Below are 18370 nucleotides of genomic sequence, written 5' to 3'. Positions count from 1 at the left end.
ATTTCTCCATTGCCTTAGAGAGTTCTTGCGACGCATCTTCATTAACATTTTCAGCCCTACCACCATCTTATCACACGGTCGAACACAAAAGTATGTGGCGGTTCAATATTCGATGTCTGAAGATCTTGGTCACCCAGACCCGGATAAGGCAATTGTCCTTTGTCTTTTGACACTTACGTTCGTACATATGGAAAAGAATAGTGTGCGGGAGAGAGAACTTTCGTCTGAGTTGATCGCATACATCAACTTTGCTTCGAAAGAGACACGAAGTCTTTGAAGTAGACTTAGGTCTCGAGACAATTGATCACAATCTTGTGAAGCACAATGTTGATGGCATTCATCCTGGAATAGATAATTTTCTTATCTACATCCCTATCTTTGACAAGATCCGAGTAGTTCGAGCGGTGAGACTTTGATTGGGAGATAGCGTCCCCGTTCAACTCCAACTATGTCCGCCAACATATTCACATCTACCACATAGACTTTGTCTCGAACACTGAATGAAATTCTATTCGCATCCAAAAAGCTAAGATTTGAATAGAAATAAGCGGTCAGATGATCATACCCGTCTGTAGAGTCAGAGCAGAAAGTCTCAAGTTGAAGCAAATTCAACTTCTCTCTTAGGTTCAAGTTGATGGAATCCGGGAAGTCAAAATCGACACTTCTAGGGTTGATTACCCCTCTTTTCAACGGATCGTAATACACTTTTTCCTGATCCTTGGATTTAAACAAATCCATCCGATTTCCTTTCACCTTTGCCGCCACACCCATTTTAGGTTTAAATTCAAGGAACATTTTGTCATCATCATTCCCGTCAATCGATTTTGTCCTGGCATACGAGGATCTCTTGGAATGTTCGCAAGTGCTTCCTCTCGCTTTTCCTTTCGGGGCAATTCCCCATTCCTCCATTTTCTTCAGAAAAAGATACTCATTCCCATAATTTTTGTCCTTAAGGAAGTCATCTATATAGTTCAATGGAGTACCTGTGCTTTTCAATGCACGATAAAGAGTATACAAAAAGGAGGGCTTTTGAACTCTTACTGGGTCGGCATCCTCGATTATCTCTTCTTCCAGATTGTGACTTGCACTTTGTGGGGCAGGAGATGTTGAATGACGTGAAGGAGAGCGAATCGGACTTTGTCGCTGACTTGGTAAGTCTTCTTCCTCAGTGAGATCGAAATGTGTCGGTCCCTTCTTCATTCTTTGTGGTCCCCTGTTTGCGATTCTTGATGATTTCCTCGAAGACGACATCTTTCTTTGTCTATTGGAGGATTCCTTCACTTGCTTTCCCAAGAAAAATGACCACTTTCTCGACGATGAACAAAGAGTAGAAACAGTATCGAGAGGAGAGTGCTTTTTAGGGTTTTGAAAATTGGGGAAAGGAAAAAAACTGTATATATATAACTCAGTTTTGAAAAGGAAGTTCAATCGGTGCAAGGAAAGTGAACGATTACTTCTTTTCAAAATCGATAACTCGCAAAATTATTAAACAAAAGATCGTACCTTTTCGAGTTAATTATAACTAAATGACAATTAGTACCTTTTAGATGAAATACAACTTACGTCTTTAGCCATGAATGTCTCGAGTCTCGGGACTTAGAGTCTAAGAGATCGAGTCTTAGAGTTGGTGAGTCTCTAGACTTTAACTTCTTCAAGCTTCAAAATGTTGAGTCTCGAGCGGATAAAGTCAAACGATTCTTCTCCAAAGGCTTTGTGAATATGTCCGCTAGTTGACTTTTTGAATCAACAAATTGAATCGAGATTTCTCCATTTTGAATATGATCTCTAATAAAGTGATGTCGAATCTCAATATGCTTTGCTCTTGAATGAAGGATTGGATTTTGGTGAGATTTATCGCACTTGTGTTGTCACATCTGATTTCTGTGCATGAGTCTTCAATGCCAAAGTCTTGTAGCTGTTGTTTTATCCATAGAATTTGCGAACAGCAGCTTCCAAGAGCTACATACTCTGCTTCTGTCGTTGAAAGAGCTACAGTGCTTTGCTTCCTCGAAAACCAAGACACCGTTCTGTTTCCAAGTAGTTGACAAGTTCCAGAAGTGCTCTTTCTATCGACTCTGCAACCGGCCAGATCTGCATCTGAGTATCCTAAAAGATTAAAGTCTCCCCTCTTTGGATACCAAAGACCGATGCTTGAAGATGAAGCAACGTATTTGATAATTCGTTTCACGGCAATGAGATGTGATTCTCTAGGATCTGATTGAAACCTAGCACGATACAAACACTAAACAAAATATCGGGTCTAGAAGCGGTAAGATAAAGAAGTGAACCGATCATGCTCTGTACAGCTTTTGATCTACTTTCTTCCCTTCTTCATCCTTGTCTATCTTCGAGAACATGACATTGGTATGTCGATCTTTTTGCATTTTTCCAATCCAAACCTTTTGACAAGATCATTCGCATATTTTTCTTGATGGATGAAAGTTCCTTCCTTCATTTGTTTCACTTGGAGTCCAAGAAAGAATGTTAACCCTCCCATCATACTCATTTCAAATTCATCCCGTATAGACTTAGAAAATTTCTTGCAAAGACTTTCATTAGAGGATCCAAAAATAATGTCATCAACATATATTTGAACAAGTAAAAAGTTTTTGTTTTCCTTTTTAATAAACAAAGTAGTATCTACTTTACCTTTGACAAAACCATTTTGTAATAAAAACTTACTTAGTCTGTCGTACCAAGCTCGGGGTGCTTGCTTTAGACCATACAGAGCCTTTTTCAGTTTGAAGACTGAGTCTGGCTTCTTTGGGTCTTCAAATCCAGGCGGTTGTTCCACATAAACTTCCTCATGGATAAATCCATTTAGGAAAGCACTTTTGATGTCCATTTGGAATAACCTGAAATTTTTGTAACAAGCAAACGCAAGTAATAGACGAATAGCTTCTAACCTTGCAACGGGTGCGTAAGTCTCGTCATAGTCTATTCCTTCTTCTTGCGTATACCCTTTGGCCACGAGTCTCGCTTTGTTTCGTACGACTTTTCCTTTTTCGTTCATTTTGTTCCTGAATACCCATTTGGTTCCAATAATAGTTTTACCTTTTGGTTTAGATGTCAATTCCCGGACATCATTGATTTTGAACTGTCTTAGCTCTTCTTGCATAGCTTCGATCCAGCTTTCATCGGATAAAGCTTCTTCTATGCTTTTTGGTTCAATTTCGTAGATGAGAGCCACAAAGCACTAGATTCTTCATGCCTTTTTGATCTGGTGCGGATTCCTTCATTAAGTTCGCCAATAATAAGATCTTTGGGATGACTGAATTTGTGCTTCCGGTTACCGGGTTGATGATCTCTTTCTTTATTTGATTCTCCATGAGCGTCTTGATGATGGACTTCCGAATCGAGATGCTTCTTGAGATGTAGACATTTGAAGATCTAGAGCGGATTCGGTCTCTTCGTGCGAGTCTGGCCGGATTCATCTTGCACCGAGTCTTGGAATTTGACATTCATTGATTCTTCCACACTGGCTTTTTTGTGTAGACTCGTAGGCTTTGCTTGATGTAGAATATCCAAGGAAGATGCCTTCATCGATCTTTCTTCAAACTTACCAACTCGATCATTTGCATTTTTCAAAATAAAGCATTTGCAACCGAACACATGAAAGTATGAAACAATAGGCTTCTTACCTTTGAACAATTCATAGGGGTTTTTGTCAAGAATAGGTCTTAGAAAGACTCTATTTATAATATAGCAAGCGTTGAAACAGCTTCAGCCCAAAATCGTGAAGAAATTTTACTTTCAATTAAAAGTGTTCTAGCCATTTCTTGAAGAGATCTATTCTTTCTTTCCACAACTCCATTTTGCTCTGGAGTATACGGAGAGGAAAATATGTGATTAACACCAGATTTATCACGAATTTCGTAAAATCTTGATTTTCAAATTCACTTCCATGATCTGTTCTTATACTAGAAATAGCACATCCTTTTTCATTTTGAACCTTTTTAGCAAACTTTTCAAAGTACGAAAAGGTTTCTGATTTATTTGCAAGAAAATATACCTGTAAAACGAGTAATCATCTACAATTACTAGACAATATTTCTTACCTCCAATGCTCGGGTTCTTGTTGGTCCGAAGAGATCCATATGAAGCAACTGTATTACACGATTAGTAGATACATGATTTATTTGCTTAAATGAATTTCTTACCTTTTCCCCGAATGCATGGAGTGCATAAGTCGACTTTTGGTATGGCGGTTTAGGTAGACCTCGAACAAGCTGTTTTGAAGAGATTTTGGCTAATTGCTTCTTGTTGATATGGCCAAGTTTTCTGTGCCATAGAATTGCTTCATCTTGAATTGAGATTAAGCATTGTTCTTCATTTGGCTTTACATCAAGGAGGTAGATGTTTCCATGCCTTCGACCCATGAAAGACCGAGTCGAATCTTTGCTAATTCCAGAACATATGCCTTCTTGAAAGAAGATCTTGTAACCAGATATCACACAATTGGCTAATGCTGAGTAGATTGTAGTTGAGTCCTTCCACTAGAGAGACATTGCTTATTGTGAGATTTCCAATTTTCGCAATTCCGAATCCCACAATACTTCCTTTGCTATTTCCTCCGAATGAAACTTTTCCACCATTTACTTTAATAAGCTTTATGAAACATTTTGAGTCTCCTGTCATGTGTCTTGAGCATCCGCTGTCAAGATACCACTTTACCTTCTTTTTGACAGAGACCATTTCAAAAAAGAGTCTCAAGCTTTCTTTAGTACCCAAATTTTCTTGGGTCCTTTCGTGTTAGTAGGATGAGCATTATTAGGCCATACTCTCTTAACAGGCTTCCAAACCATAGGACACTCTTTTTCAAAATGATCCTGACTGTTACACTTAGAACACCTTAAAGCATTTCGACCTACAGGCTTTACAAAAACTCTTTTGAAATGATTTTTATAAGCCTCTCTCGATGGTCTTTTCTTAATTCTTTCTTTTACTTTCGGAAAATCAATCAAAGGGATTGTTTCAGCTGTCATACCTAGACCCGACTTATTAAAGTAAGGTCTTTGGATTGAAATGACTTTTTCAAGTTTTTCGGACCCTATTGAAAATTTCTTTGAAATATTTGATAAATCAGTTTTTAAGAAAGCATTTTCTTTTGAAAGATTGTCTTCACTTTCTTTAAGAGTAGAAACATTCAAGTCTAAATTTTTACCTTTTCTTCTAAAATGTTTTCCTTTTGTTTTAGAACTGAGTTTTCCTTTTTAAGTTCGGAAATCCTTTTAAGAGAAGTCTTAAGACTAAAACATAACTCATCAATATATTTAGAGACTTTGACAGGGATTTTATAATCACTTACCTCAAATTCACCGTCCGAGTCGATCCAGTCCGAGTCCGATTGCGCCATTAGACACAAAGTTGGCATATTCCTCATCACTCTCTTCACACTCGTATCGCTCCGGTTTCGGCTTTAAGAGTTTTTCGAAATTTCTCAGCTTTTCCTCTTTTCTTTTCGAAGAGGACAGTTGGGTCTGATGTGTCCCTTCTTTTTACATTCGAAGCAAACTACTTCTTTGTTTGGTTCCTCATCATCAACAGACTTGGTCTCGCTGTCTCGAGAACTTTGTTTCTTTGGGATGAACCTTCTGCCTTTTCTATTCAGTTTTCTGAATCTTCTTATCATGAGGGCGAGCTCCTCATCATCCATATCATCTTCAGAATCTGCATCATCGAATCATCATTTGATTTTAGTGCAATAGATTTCTTACCTCTTGGATCTTCGTCTTCATTAATTTGTTCCACTTCGTAAGACTCAAGAGTTCCAATCGGTTCGTCTACGAGATAATGGCATGATTCTTTGCGTCTCTCTTATTGAAGTCTTTATATGATTCCAATCATTGGAGAGTCCACGTAGAAGCTTGTTCACTTTCATGGGATCAGAAATTTTTGTCCTTGGTTCTCAAGACCATTGACAATATCTCAGTAAAACGACTAAACATGTCGGTTATTGATTCTCCTGGTTTCATTTTGAAGGATTCATATTGACCAAGAAGAATGTTAATTCTGGTCTCCTTCACTTGATCTGTCCCTTCATAAGTGATATGTAACCTGTCCCAGACTTCTTTTGCTGTGACACAAGAAGATATTCTGTTATATTCAGTTGGTGACAAAGCACAATATAAAGAATAAATTGCTTTAGCATCGAGTGCTTGTCTCTTGTTTATTTCTTCTTGAGACATTCCGTTGGTTTCAACGGTTTCTTTTCCTCTTTCAGTGATTGATGCAGCAGCGGAGTGATTCCTTTTTCCACTACGTCCCATTCCGGAGGATCCTTTGATCGTAGGAAAGCTTTCATCTTGTTTTTCCAGATGTTGTAATCCTTTCCATCGAAGTAGGGAGGTCTGGTATTGCTTTGCCCCTCCATCGCCCCGGTGCTAGCATACTAGCCATGGATCTTTTACTCAAGTAAAACACTTCAAACAAAGTAAGAACACGAGCTCGATACCAATTGAAATAGCTAGTACGAGTACCTAGAGGGGGTGAATAGGTATATAAAAAAATTTCTCGAAGCTTGCACGATATTTAAACAATTAAAGAATTTGCAACAGTTAAAAATTCAATCGCAAGACCGAGTAAAGGAAAGAGAGAATTGAACACTCGCTTTATAGTGGTTCGGCTTGATTCAAGCCTACGTCCACTCTTCTGCACTGACAGCCGATTGGCTGGATTCCACTATGATCAAAGAGTTGTTACAGTGTTGATCTTCCTTGATTTCTAGGTGTAGATGATCTACCACACTCGCTCAAGGCGTTACCAAGTATAAACACTCTCTGTGTACAATTTCGCTCGTCTCGACTAACAATCAAGGATCTTCGAGACTGGAATTTTTCTATCGATCACACACTTAAAACAACTAGAACATCTTCCTTTTATATTCCTTCATGCCATCATAGCCGTTGGCACTCACCAAAGGAATTCCTCCAATCTACCCGTTGGACGGAATCAATCAAGAAGATCATCCGAGCTATTTAAGGAATCTGATGATAGCCCATCAATCCTGTTCGCCCATACAATCAGGATCTCGGTTTCCAAGAATAGAATAATCCAAGATTATTTCGTCGACCATCGGATCTTCAATTGATCTTAGATAAGAATTAAAGAATCCGAAATGATTATCCAACCAAAGAATCTATTCCGAGGATAGAATCAAATCCTCAACCATAAACCTCGACTTTGGATTTTCTTCAACACTTTGGATTAGAAAGACTGTCGGTGAGAATAATTTTGAGTCTTGAGTCTTGAGTCTTGAGATAACAAAGTCTTGAGACTATAAAAGCTTGAGACTTTAACTATCGATATCCAGACTTAGACTGATAGAAATGTTTTGTCAGCTTCAAAATATTCTGGAAAGATTTCTCCAACACACTTGTCTCAATTCCTATAGATGTACTACTTGTCACTTCTGGTGCATTCTCATGGCGCAAGCCTTACTATACGCACTGTCATCAAGTCATTGTGCATCAAACTGTTATTAGCTACAATCTAAGTAACCTACAGGAACAAACAACCAATCTCGGTTTAGAGGTTTGCCTACATGCCAACCATCCACTGTTGCTGTTGCCATAGAGGATTCCTCTAACAGTTTGTTTGTCATGCTATCATTAGATGATTTTTGGTCCACCTTCGTTCCATTCTTCAAGAAATTGATACTTCTAGCCCTCCTACTTTGTCAGTCACTCCAGGTATTCTTGATTTATGGTTCTTTGATTCTACGTGTTATAATCACATGGCCTCCAATTCCAATTTATTCAAGTCAAAATCATACACTTCACAAGCACCTATTATTTACATAGCTAATAACTTTCAGATGATAGTCACACATGGAACATTTCAATGTCCAAATTGTCTTTACCCGATACATTTATAGTTCCCAAACTCTCATTAAACTTGATATATGTGGGTCAGTTATGTGAGCTTGGTTTTAACATTCATTTCTCTTCGAATGGCTATCATGTGCAAGATTCACAGACGGTACAGACAATTGGGATAGGCCATAAAATGGGACGGTTGTTTAAGCTTGTTTCATTAAAGCTTCCCAACTCTTTCTCTGGTTGTGCTACCACAGTATCATCTAAAACTTGGCATTCTCGTTTGGGTCATCTTTCTTTTTCTAGATTAAGTCCTTTGCTTTTAAGTGGTCATCTAGGTTCCATTGATACTAAAACTTTTGATTGTTTGCCTTGTAAGTTAGGAAAACATCATGCTTTACCGTTCAATATCAGTGAATTTGTCTCTTATGCTCCCTTTGATCTAATTCGTTCGGATATTTAGGGACCATCTCCTACTCCCACTATGGGAGAATCTCGTTATTTTGTGATTTTTGTTGATGATTATTCACGTTATATATGGCTTTATCTTATGAAAAATCGATCTGAACTTACTCATATCTATGATAATTTTGTTGCCATGATTGAAACACAATGTTCTCGAGATATCAAGGTTTTTCGTACTAATAATGCCATGGAATATAGGGATAGAGAGTTCCTTAAAATTCTTTCTCAGAACGGTGCTATTATGCGTCGTTCTTGTCTAGGAACTTCCCAACAAAATGGTCGAGTAAAGCGTAAACACAAGCATATCTTAGATATTATACGCACTCTTTCAATCTCAGCATCTTGTCCAAAATAGTTTTGAAGGGAGGCCTGTCATATTGTTATATATAATATCAATCGTATTTCGTCACCTACAATAGGTAACATTTCTCCATATGAGCGCTTGTATAACAGTGTTCCTAATTACAGTCTACTTCGAGTATTTAGAAGTGCATGTTTTGTGCATCTTATTCCAAATGAATATACGAAGTTAGAACCTCATGGTCATTTCTGTTGTTTCCTTGGATATTGCATTGAGCATAAAGGGTATAGATGTTGGGATCCTATCTCCAACTGACTTCGCGTGCCTTGTCATGTTATCTTATGGGAACATAAGATGTTATCATCTTTACATCCTTTTGCATCTTCTCCCATTGTTCCAACTAATCTCTTTTTCACCAATCTTTCTATTCATATGTTTCTTGAAGATGACACTCCTGCATCTTCTTCTTTAGAATTGTCCTCTCTAATCTTGATGCAGGTATCTTTGGAAATCCTATTTTGGCAGCTCTTGATATGTTTGTGCCATCCGTAGATTCACCACCCTTGGATGTTCCTTCTTCTCTTATTTGTCGTTCCACTCGTGTAAGTCAATCTTCTGTTTGGCTTCATAATTTTCACTATTATTCTACAATTACCTCTTTTCACAAGCCTCACACACATAGAGAAGCTCGTACTAATCCTTTTTGGCAACAGGCAATGGTAGGTGAGTTGTAAGTATTAGAAAAATCTCATACTTGGGATATGGTTGATTTGCCTCTTGAAAAGTTAGCTATAGGTTGTAAATGAGTGTATAAAATCAAAACCAAGGCATATGGTACAGTGGAACGATATAAAGTTAGATTAGCAACAAAAGGCTTTATCGAGAGTATGGTATTGACTATGACGAGACATTTGCTCCAGTTGCGTGTCTTACTTTTGTTCGTAGCCTCCCTACTATCAATGCTATTAAGCGGTGACCTCTATTTCAAATGGACGTGAAAAATATATTCCTTAATAGAGATCTCACTGAAGAAGTGTATATGGAGCCACCTTCTGGATACATTCATACTCTTGGTAAAGTGTGTTGTCTATGCCGAGCATTATATGGATTGAAGCAGGCTCCTCGTGCATGGTATTCCAATTTTAGTTCTACTATGGAACGCCTTCGATTTGCATATAGTTCTTGTTGACACCTAAATTTTGGTGACTTTTTTAATTATTAATCGCATTAAAAAATTAGGGGTTAATTTTATCCCTGAAAAAATAAAATCACATGGCATATAGTTTAGGAACATTTTTGTTTATTTTATTGGACCGACGGCGAGTGCAAAATTTTTCATATATTCCGTTCAGATTCTTCACACATTTAGGCAATATACACCAAAGGATATATTTTCAAGCAAAAGGAAAATTTTGGAAGGGATATTTGATAAATACAAAAGGTAATATTGCGCGGGGTGCAACGATATATTCAGTGGTATTTTGCATGAGCAAAATTAGAAAGTAAAATATACCACGAAGATCCAATTTTTTGGCTTATAAAAGGGATCGCGTACGGACAAGGTTGGGGGGAGGGCACACAATAGAATACACGGCCACAATTCAGAGCAAAGAGAACGAGAGCACCTTCGTTCACGAGAAAAGAATAAGATATATAGAGCCCACCATTGAAAGAAGCTCACGGCCAAGGGGACATTGGTGCCGATTCTTCATCAAGAGCTCACCCTCACTTCCTGCAATTACTTTCTTTCTTCCTCAGATTTACGGCCAGCACTTGCTGTTCCGTTCCTGCTGCCACTGTGATAGCGACGCCACTGCTGAGCCCGAATAGAGAGATGCTAAGCTTGTCATCACTTTTCAAGACCTGCTGCACACAGCGAGCTGTTGCTGTTGTGATCCATCGAGTCGCAAGCTAAACTTAGACGATCAATTGCGTCATCTCGTGCTGCTAATTGTTCCACCCGAGTTTTTGTTTTCACAGGTCCATAAAGGTTCGTCCGTGTCCACCAAACCGAGAGCCCCAACCTCAACGACTAAGCCGTTGACCCGATAAGCCACGAGCTTTACGCTCACCGTTAAGTTCCGGCAATTCCAGGCGTAGTTCTTTTGCCAAAAGCACTCACGTTGAATATTATCGGTCAAGAAGACAATTCCACTTGCTGCATGAAGAAGATCCATTGACCTTGACTTGAAAAAGGTCGAGCCAACGTGGTGAAATCAGAACTACACATTCAATCGTGTTCGTTCGAGAGATTTGGCCATTGAAGACCCACTTTGCCAAAGTAAAAAATCTAGTCAACAACAGAGATGGTCAATCGGTAATTTTGTCCCTTGAAGGTTCTAAGTCTACCGAGACCTACTTGCTGTCCATGACGTTCGAAGACTTGCGGGTTATTGAAGCTCTCGCTGGCCGCATCGGGAGTATCATCATGCATCATTGACGACGAAGCTGTTCTGTACTTTGAGCCAGAGAGCTAGAGTTGCTGCCCAAGTCCCGAGCCGCGAGTCCTTACGTGATTTCGCTGATCATCCGTGAACCATCACCATTGACGCCACTGAGGAGCCAATCGCCACCACCGGTCATCCGTTGAGCAGATTCCATTCAATTCAGATTTGACAATATTATTTACGGAATTAGGTAATTATCTTATCTAAATTTGATTTGGATATTTTATTTCCTAATACATGCCTTTCAATATCTTACGTGCATATTTGAATTATGGACGTACTTCCGGTTAGGATTTATTGCCCAATTCGCAAACGTGCCTAGGTTTTTTTATTTAATCTATAAGGCTTCAGATGAAATAATTAATCAAGCGGGAATAAAGTTGATATTTTGATCTTTAAGGCTTAAGATCAATTTATCGATTTTACTAGCGAAATATTATTCTTTGATCTGAACGATGTGTGATATTTTTGATGATCTTGAATAAGTTGTCTCATCTTAATTGCCTTGTTTATCTTGAGATATGTTTAGGTTAGAATATTGCATGTCTTAGGGTTTACATGTTTAGAATAGGAATTTTATCTAAAAAAATCAAAAAAATCAATTTAGGTTGCTAGATTTTAATTTAGATTGCATGTTTAATTATTTGGCAATTATTAATTTCGAAAATTAATAAAAACAACAAAAAATCATCATGCATATGTAATGTAGTGTTAAAGCATATTTTGCATGTCATTGCATATTAGGGTTAAATTGCACTTAGTTTAATTTAGATTTTTTTAATTTGTTATAAGTTTAGGCATTTTTAGATATATTGCATTTTAGGATTATTTAGGTTAAGATAATATTTTAGTTTAAATTAGGATATGGATCAACCTAATTCATAATATAAATTAAATAGGATCTTAATCTAGTTAGGTAATTTTTACATTTCACCAAATTTCGAATTTCATGAAAAATACAAAAAATGTCATAGGTTAAATTAGTTTTATTATTTAGGATAAAATGCATTCTTTTAGTAAAAAGAAAAATGTCATATGCACATCATTAGGATTAAATTCATTAAAATGCATGTCATGTGGTAGTTGTTGCTAGGCTCATTCAACTAGGAGTTACATGTCATTAGAGTTAGGTCATTTAGTTAATATTCCATTGCATATTGCATAATTTTCATTAAATAAGTGAAAAAAAAAAAAAAAGAAATTGCGTGTTAATTAGAAACCATATCCAGGGGTTGTTGATGTGGATTTTAAATTAACATTGCAGATGCTTTCGTTGCTACAAGGTAAGTCCTGCATTTTTCTATTTGCTTTCTTGGGTGTTAAATTGATGGATTGCACACCTGCATGATCGCCTCGCATGTTAGAGAATTAGATTTAAAATCAATCCAAGCTGCCTGCAAAACATTTTCTTTGAAATAAAAGAGAAAGGTACCGAAAGGGCGTTAGAAAAGTCTAGCGTAACCAAGTCCCCGAATTCATAATCTCTGGTTCGTAGGAGTAAAGTGAATCTCCCGTTACTTTACTTGGGTTTCTAATCGACCCACCAAAAATAGATTAGTGGCGACTCCTAATTAAAAAATCATTTGCATGTTATAAACTTGAACCTAAGTCGCGAATTGGTATGGGCTTGGGAGAGCCCGAGTTAAGTCTAGGCTTAACAATCCATTAGCCAAATCCTAGGTGGTTTAAACCCCGAAAAAATTGGTCGCGACAGCTTGGCGACTCCGCTGGGGACTTGAGTTAAAACTCTTAGTGGACTTAGGCCAATTTTTCTTTTCTTTTGAAAAATGTTTTTGTTTGGCAGCGAGGATCCCAGGTACGCCCCTAACATTTAAGGTGTTAAATGTTCTTGCAGGATGGGAGGTATAAGGGGAAGTGTTTGCTGACCTTTGTTTTGCAAGGGAGATGTAGGAATGTATGGTTTATTTTCATACACGAAGTGTTGCTTGATATAAACTATTGTGCATGCCTTGCATTTGCACTACACTATTGCACACACAACCTGCCGCCGGACCTGGGCCGCATTAAGATCATCTAGGATGGTATTGAGATGTTTGCCACTCCGACCGCATGCTCGCGGTACGAGTCGCCCATCTCAATCCCGAAGTTTCTTTCATGGTGTCAAGAGTACCCACCTCGGTCCGCATGCCTGCGACCCGGGTCGGCTCTTTGACCAAGCCAAAGTCATGAGGACCCGACATAGTCCACAAACCCGTGGCTAGTCCGATCATCCTTGTGGCTCCACTTTGATAAGCCTTATAAAGTAGAAATCGAGCCACTTATCATGCGCATGTCTATGTGATTGCCATTGATTTTCCTTGGTGAAGTAAGTCTTCAATCCCTATACTATGCAATTTACTTTTGGTCCATCCATGACAATCTAGGTTAGTCGTTTGATCTAATTCATTTGTCAATTAGAAATAAAATGAGGAAATTGCCATGCAATAAATCATTTGTAAAAAAAAAAAAAAAAATTGGAGAATTTGTTTTCAATTTATGTTTAAGAAATTTGGTCTTGTTAGGGTGTCTATTTTTATTTTCCTAGTCCATTTTTAGGAAATGCCCTTATTGTAAGAACTTTTCATGAATAAATGAAAAAAAAATGGAAAAATCGATTAGATCATTGTCATGGATTGACTTTCTAATTACACCTCATGCTTACTTGTTCCCGTTCATTTGATTAGGTGGTTATGGAACGATCCCGCCCACTCATCCGTTCACGATCGAGAGTTAAAATGACGGATCAAAAAGAGCTTATCTCGTTAAGCAAAAATGCTGCAATCTATCTTTAGTGAGAAATTGCAACTCCAAGAAGAGAGCCAAGAAGACCTTTTGAATCTTCTCATTTTCCTGAGGTAGTCGAATTTGATGCCATCATGAAGAGGGTAGCGACACATCTAGATGGAAGAATATCTGACTTGAGGAGTTCACCTCACAAGATCAAGAAGGGTGAAGAATTTAAGCACACATGGCTCATGATCCTAAGTAGTTTGCTTTCCTTATTTAATTAGGGGCATGTTCAATTGCACCTTCCCCTGTGTGGGAACTCTTATTGCTTTACTTTAGTGCTTGAGCATCACATTCCAATAAATGTAATTTAATTGATGAATATCAATAGAATTACAAGTTTTGTTATGAGGACATGATGAGGTACACCAAACTAGCCCGGTGACGATATCCAACAATGAAAAGAAAATATCATCCAAGGAGAATTTTGAGGACTAGGCTTCTTCATGCTTCCTCATTAAAAAATCCAAAAGAACAAAAAAAAAATATTTTTGAAACCATTTCAAAAAGCATGCATTAGGTTACCCTTGTTTGTTTTTCTAACTTATTTACTTCATGTCTCAGAGCATAACGGAGAGGCGTTTGAAAATAACGCGTCAATTTCCAATGATAGTGGGCCCATTGATTTGGGAACATACCTCCAAAGGAAAAGTAGATGTGGGGGGCAAAGGATCATTTCCTAGCTGATTGTGATGACATCTCCCAAGAGTGAAGAGGACTTTAAACACTACTTATCATTTTACTTGTCCTGAGCAATTTCCTTGCACATCAATAGGAAATTGAGGACAAGTCAGAAGAAGATCATCTAGATTCCAAAGTGTGATGTGTGGCACATCTCTTTACAATTTGTGTGTGATGCCATTTCCATGAGAAAATGTTGGAACAAGTCAAAAGAGAATCATCCATCTTGGATGAAATGGATACATTGTGTTCATGAACATAATCAATTTTGGAATTGACACTCTGTTCTTTTCCTTGCAGATGATGAATTGGGACACTATGGATTCTAGTAGTGACATGAATGGGACAAAATCTCGATCCGAGCCAAAATGGTTATGCAATTTGAATTTACTTTGATGATGCATAATATCCTATTCATGCACGTTGTTCTGTGCAGGGACAAAAGCCAGATTTCATTGAATCAAAGATCGGATTTTTCATCCTTGATTGATCAATTTGTATGTTTATTCCCTTTTGATAGGGGCAATCCAAGGACACCCATTGCTGAGACAGTCCCTTCATGGGACATTTCATTGAATGAATGCTTGCAATCATGTTTTCATACTTATAAGAGAATTTTTTAGTATGGTAAACTGTTTGTTTGAAGCCACAAAAGCTTTTCATGCTTAAAGTTGTTGAACTCTTTTAAAACGAGAATTTTCATAGTGATTTTACCTATTTAGTTCACCAATTTCATGTGGAGATTTATCAAGATAGACAACTCAATGGAGTGACATCAATGTTTAAGAATGCTAAATGAGACGTATCAGGATGATGAAAGGCAAGCCTTATCCTATACACAGTCCCCTACTTATACACTTGTGAGATGAGTATAGAAAGTTCCATATCTACAAGGTAAAGAGTTCTCTCGCAAAAGGTACGATGACCGAAATGATGAGGGGCGGTTTATTTCTCTATCCCAAACACTACAGGTGATCCATTACTTAACCCTTTTGAGCCTTATACACTTGTGAAGATTTTTTTAAAGTTATCCCTGTCAAGAACCACCCCACATTGGGGCAAATTGGAGGGTAAGACAACACCATAAAGTGAAGAAAATGAATTGAAATTTTCTTGCTTTCACTTGCATCAATTTTCATGTCATGCTATTACATTGAATTCATATGGTAATTTAAGTGCCTTAGGATGACGAAGAGCATTTCTTTCTCTATCCTACATGTTTATATCATTTGCACAGCCCATTTGAGCCTATGAATTCTTTTCACATTAAACCCAGTTGGTGATCATCCCCCACACTGGGGCAAGGCAAAAGGTAGATGAAGACCCTTGAAAGTTCGAGTGTCATTGTTTGACGCATGCATAGAAAATCAAAATAGAATTAAGGGGCATGAAAAAACAGTGTGCCTGGTAAAAGCAAGGCCAATGCCCATGAAAAAAAATGAAAAAATGAATAAGAACTAGGGCCATGAAAAAGCGGTGTGCCTGGTAAAAGCAAGGCCAATACCCATAGATGAAAAAGAGAGTCAAGATAAGGTGATTGTCAATTGCAAGAATTGAATCCTGATGGAGCAATACTCAAAGAACTCAAAAGTTGAGTTTTTACAATCAATGGGACATTTCATGAAGACAATCCCTGATGATGAAAAAGAAAACTGGTGGCAATGCCAAGATGATCACCAACTTTCACCCTTTACACACATTTTGAACCTGATGATCCTTTCATTTCTCAACCCATGAACCTAACCTATGTTACGTCCCTTACAAAGTCTCTTCATATTAGGGCACTTGAATTAACATAGGGGTTCACATGTTTTAAGCATCGCTTGAAGGAGTGCGAGCAAGACTACTTCTTTCTCATTTTGCAGGGTTCTTGACTTGTAAACCCAGAGATGATTGCGAAGCTATTCTTTCAATAGCATTGACTCGAAGAGTCCCTTTGTTAAGCCATTGACCAAGCCCACATTATGGTCCCTATTAAAGACCTCTCAGATTGATAAGGTCGTACCGCTTGCAAGAAAACTCGGACCCTTGTTAGTATGATGGTAGTGAGACGGAGTGATTCTCATAAAATAGCCTCTAAATGAGAGTGAGTGAAAATCATTTCTAATTGAAGGTCTCTCATTTGGTATTCTTAAGAAATCCATGTCATGAGTGAAGATTGTCTTGAATGATAATTCTCTCCAGTGGAAATTTGGGTGATGCAAAGGTCATTATGCATGAACCCCGATTGAGTTGATGAAAATCTCATTGAATTTTGAAATATGCATTCTAGAGTAGCTCAGTTTGTCTATCTCTTTGATGAATGCATATCAAATTTTGCTCTAAATCATGTCTGATAGGTAATTCAAGTTCCTTTCAGAATGTTTCATGATATTAGGAGATGGGAAACCTCCACCATGAGGTGAAAGACCTCCACAGGATATCCAAATTCCAAAAGACATATCCCCAAGAATCAGAGATATCATCAGGTAAGTATATCTCTACCATACTCTAAAATACTTGTCATTGTGCAGGTATTCTCTCTCAAGTACATCGACACTTGACTTGGTCAAGTTGTCCAATTATATCGACCTGGTGTGCTTTCATAGCCCAGAGTCATTTTCATTGACTCGGCGTGCCTTTGTAGCCCAGACTCCCCTTCATTGACCCGGCGTGCTCTTGACCTGGTGTGCTTTCGTAGCCCAGAGTCCATTTTATCGAACTGGCGTGCTTTCGTAGCCCGGAGTTCTTGACCTGGCGTGCTTTCGTAGCCCAGAGTCCTTTACACCAACACTCAATTGAGTTGTCCCCCAAAGATTTTTCCTCCAGATTCAATCTGATTAAGGCGACCGAAGAATGGTTCGGGTCCTGGTTAGATGATTTTTGTCGTAAGGTTGGGCGACCGAAGAATGGTTCGGGTCCTAGCCAAGCAAAACCTCGCCTAGGCGACCGTAGAATGGTACGGGTCCTAGACAACATTTATTGCTCTAACAGCGACCGTAGAATGGTACGGGTCCTGGAAAGCAATTTCTTCATTCAGAGCGACCGTAGAATGGTACGGGTCCTGGAAAAATAATTTTCTTCGTTGAGGCGACCGTAGAATGGTACGGGTCCTTGACAACACCTATTCCTTATTCGGGCGACCGTAGAATGGTACGGGTCTGGAAAATGAATCCCCGTTTAGGCGACCGTAGAATGGTACGGGTCCTAGACAAAATATTTCTGCCGTACTGGGCGACCGTAGAATGGTACGGGTCCTGGGAAAGCAGTTCTTTACAAAACTTTTCTGCTGTATTGGGCGACCGTAGAATGGTACGGGTCCCGAGAAAGCAACTCCTTTCTCGCCATACTTTGGCGACCGTAGAATGGTACGGGTCCTGGGAAAGCAGCATCTTCACAAAGTCATGTTACTATTCTAGGCGACCGTAGAATGGTACGGGTCCTGGACAAGTAACACCCACTACCTCGAGTTACTCTATCCTCCTCGAAGGTAAGTTATTTCAGGTAGGTTCATCTATCATTTGCATTAGCATTTCCATGCATCATATAATTTGCATTAAAAAATGGAATTCATTTTCCAAGAAAAAATCATTCATTGCATGTGCATGACCAAAATTTAGGTCTCAATTTGTCTTTGAAGGCAATCTCTTCGAGCTCACCTTCAAAGAGGGGCAGCTGTTGACACCTAAATTTTGGCGACCCGCTTAGTCATTTATTGCATTAAAAAATTAGGGGTTAATTTTATTCCGGAAAAAATAGTTAATTGCATAGCATATAGTTTTAGGTGCATTTGTTTCTTAATTTGCATTTACATTGGGTCGGTGACAAATGGGTTTGATTTAGTAGTTCTAAGCTTTAATTTGGCGAGGTCGGACTAAGCCCACGAAGCAAGT

This window comes from Eucalyptus grandis, chromosome 5 (genome assembly GCF_016545825.1).
Source record: "Eucalyptus grandis isolate ANBG69807.140 chromosome 5, ASM1654582v1, whole genome shotgun sequence".
Lineage (NCBI taxonomy): Eukaryota > Viridiplantae > Streptophyta > Magnoliopsida > Myrtales > Myrtaceae > Eucalyptus > Eucalyptus grandis.
This window is presented reverse-complemented; position numbering follows the sequence as displayed.